This window comes from Hyperoodon ampullatus (assembly GCF_949752795.1).
Source record: "Hyperoodon ampullatus genome assembly, chromosome: 4".
In the NCBI taxonomy this organism is placed as follows: Eukaryota; Metazoa; Chordata; class Mammalia; order Artiodactyla; family Ziphiidae; genus Hyperoodon; species Hyperoodon ampullatus.
In genome coordinates this window covers 58,640,825-58,644,008 of record NC_136917.1, presented here as the reverse complement: position 1 = coordinate 58,644,008, position 3,184 = coordinate 58,640,825, and positions in this window count along the sequence as shown.

Here is a 3,184-nt window from a genome sequence, read left to right as displayed (position 1 = left end):
TTACCCCACAGTCTAGCGTCACAAGGACAATACAGTTGGGATTCTTTTTAAGACCACCCTTACGCTGTGGGAGAGTTGGGCGAGTAGTACTGAATAGCCAGCTGGGCGTTTGGACCCAGAGCACTGAGAAGTTGTGCTTGGAGTCGCCCTAATGCCTCCAGTAGCCTGGGAGGCTGAATGGGTTCCTGGGGCAGAAAGTGTGGCAGGTGGGAAATGATAGAGGAGGGCCCTACAGACAGAGTCTCCTTCAGGAAGAACCCTGGATGGGAGACCTAGCTCACTGGGCTCTCTCCTGGCCTCGGTATACCCATCTGCAAAATGGAGCGTGTCATTCATTCATGGTCTGCTCTGTGCCTGGATATGTGCTGGGTACTGGGGATGCTGAGGCAAGTAGTGGGGAGAGGAGGGGTGTCCTTGGTTGCGGGGTGGGAGTATGATTTGGCTAAAGGGGTGACTCTGGGAGAAGGAATGAGGGTGGTGCCGGTGGGGGGAGATAAGGGGCTGGCCAGCGAGGCGCAATGTCCAGCGGAAAATCCCAGCTGTTCTCAGGAAGTGTTTCCTCCACTGGTCCCCTGGGAGGGAGGCAAGGCAAGCAGGAAGGAGGATAGTTGGGGCAAACAAGGCCCCCAGCCAGTCGGATGGAGACGTCCCAGGCCTGGCAGCTGGGCAGGTGTGCCCCTCACACTGCAGGAGTGCTGGAACACAGCCCCCCACGTTCTGGGGCTGGGCCTGTGGTGGCGGGCCGGGCTGCCAGGAGGGGCCGGGCCATAGTCCAGATTTCAAAGCCTTCCCCAGGGGCCTCACGGTGCCCTCCGCCCTGTCCTGAGCTGCCACCGCAGGAGCGGCAGATGCTGTTTCATCGGCTGAGGCGAGTGGGAGGCCTCCGGAAGGTCCTCCTGGGAGGTTCCGGGGGGCAGCGGGGGCGTCAGCAGCTGCCGCCCAGCCAGGGCTGGCTCATGGTGGCCTCCCAAGTCCCTCAGTTCCCCCAGGCCTGGGGGCCGGGGCTGGTGCTTCGGAATTGAGACTGGTTCCTCCCGCCTTCACTCCCCCTACTGCCCACCAAGCTTCTTGGCTCTGGCCCCCCTCCCATCCCTGGCTGCGTCTGCAGAGCCCCCGGGGGAAGGCAGGGGAGGAGGCGCAGCGGGCTCAGAACAGCGGGTGCCCGCGCAGCCAAGTATTTGCGCGAGCTGTCAGAGACAGACAGGCATGTGGGGAATTTGGTGCGTGTGGGGCTGGGGGAAGCAGCCGGGTGGGCAGGCAGGCAGGAGGAGGGAAGCTGGGGCTGCTTCCCCCGGCTGTTGAACCCTGCAGAGACCACGGTTCTCCCCAGCCCAGGCCAGAAGGTGCATCCGGCACCTTCTTCCTGCCTGTATCAGTAGAGTGGGAGGAGTGGGACCGGGACCGCGGCTGATGATGGTGCTGACACTGGGGAAGGGGTGCCCTGTTGAGGGCCGGAGCCTGGGAGAGGCTGTCTGGTGGAGTGTGGAGCCAGGCAGGAATCCGGGTTGTGCCCAACTGTGGCCTGCAGGAAACAGCAGCTGTCATGCTCCTGCGTCTCCCCCCACCCCAAGCCTGGCACGACTTGTTTCCTGGCCAGGGTCCGGCTGAGGCAGGTCGGAGGAGCCTGGTATTGCCCAGCCTGGGGAAGGAATAGGCAGGGTGAAGGGGGCCCTGTTTATAAGCCTAAAGGTACTTGGGGTGCTGGGGAGGGCTCCCCCAGGCATTCTTTTGCTGAAGCAGGCTGGAGTCATTTTGAAGGAGGGGACCTCAGCCCCTACCTCCCTGGACAAAGACCTCAATTTAGTCACCTTTGTCTTCTCTCCGATAGTTCCTGTTAGGCAGGTCAGGGGCCTAGAGCTGAGTAATACTTGATGTTTCCTAGCTGAGAGCTCAGAGAGGGGCATACACTGGCCCAGGGTCACACAGGGGGCTCCCCGGCTTTCTCCCTACCCTCATGAGGGTGGGGTCAATGGGAAGAGGTGAACATTGGGGGTTGCTAGGGTGGGGTCTATATTTAGTCAGTCCTGCAGAGCCAGGGGGCCCCTGGGAGCAGCTGTTGGTGGGGGGGCAGACAGAGGCCTAGAGCTGCATTTAGTCTGGACAGAAATATCCTCCCCCCACCCACCCACCCACCGGCTGGGCGGCCAGGCTGCGGGCTTGTCCCCTGAGGGGCAGCTTGCCTGGGCCTGGCGGCCGGCAGGACAGCAAGATGACCCGATAGGCTTTTCCCAGCTCAGGTTTCGATGAAACAGGAACCGGAGCCGTAGCCTGGGCTGTGGGGGCCAGGGCTGCCTCCCCCCGCTTCTCCCCTTCTCCCCATGATGCAGCCTCCCCTTCTCAGAGGCCTGGGGAAGCAGCAGGTTATTTATCAAGCTGGCCTCCCTGCCGCGTCTGCCCGAGCCTCCCCGCCCCTTCCCTTGCGCTGGCGGCCATGAGCCCAGCAGAGCAGGGTGAGCTAGGCGGGCTGGCGGCAGGATGAGCTCAGGAGACATGAGTCACCCGGCCCCCAGCAGCCCCGCGAGGCCCTGCGGCCTGGCAGGCAGCGCGTACTCACGCACGCCCCACGCGGCACCCCCGGGGGCGCACGCTAGGGACAGACGGTCACTCAGCACACGTCGTTCCACACAACCCAGCACACACGGCTGACCCCCACAGGCACGGCCCAGTCACATTCACAGTGCACACTCCAGAAGCACGCTCTCTGTCACACTCACGGCCCCAGCCTCTGGCGCACACGCACACTGGCACACGCAGAGGCGAATGGGTAAACAGAGTCACACGTGGGCGTGCTGGGCCCCTGGGACACGGCTCCAATAAGGCAGTTGTATGTCTGCTCCATCCTGTCACGGCCTCAGGCCATCGTCCTCCGGCCACAGTTCACCCAGATGGTGCGGAGAGTTGGGCCAGGGGCGCTGACCGCACCAAGCCTGGCATGCACACGCGCGCTCTCAGCGTGGTTGAGCCTCCATTCACTCAAAGGCCCCGTATAGGCTCACACAAAAGAGGCCCAGCCCTCGGCCATGTAGAGTCAGCTGAATTCTACAAGGTGGGCACGGGAAGGGAGGCGTTTTCCCACCCCTCAGGCTGGCTCTCTGGGGGAGGAGGCCCAAGTCTCAGGCGTGGAAGTGTTAAGCCCACTTGCCCTCCAGTATGAGGATCTTTGGTCCAGGCAGAGCCGGTTGGG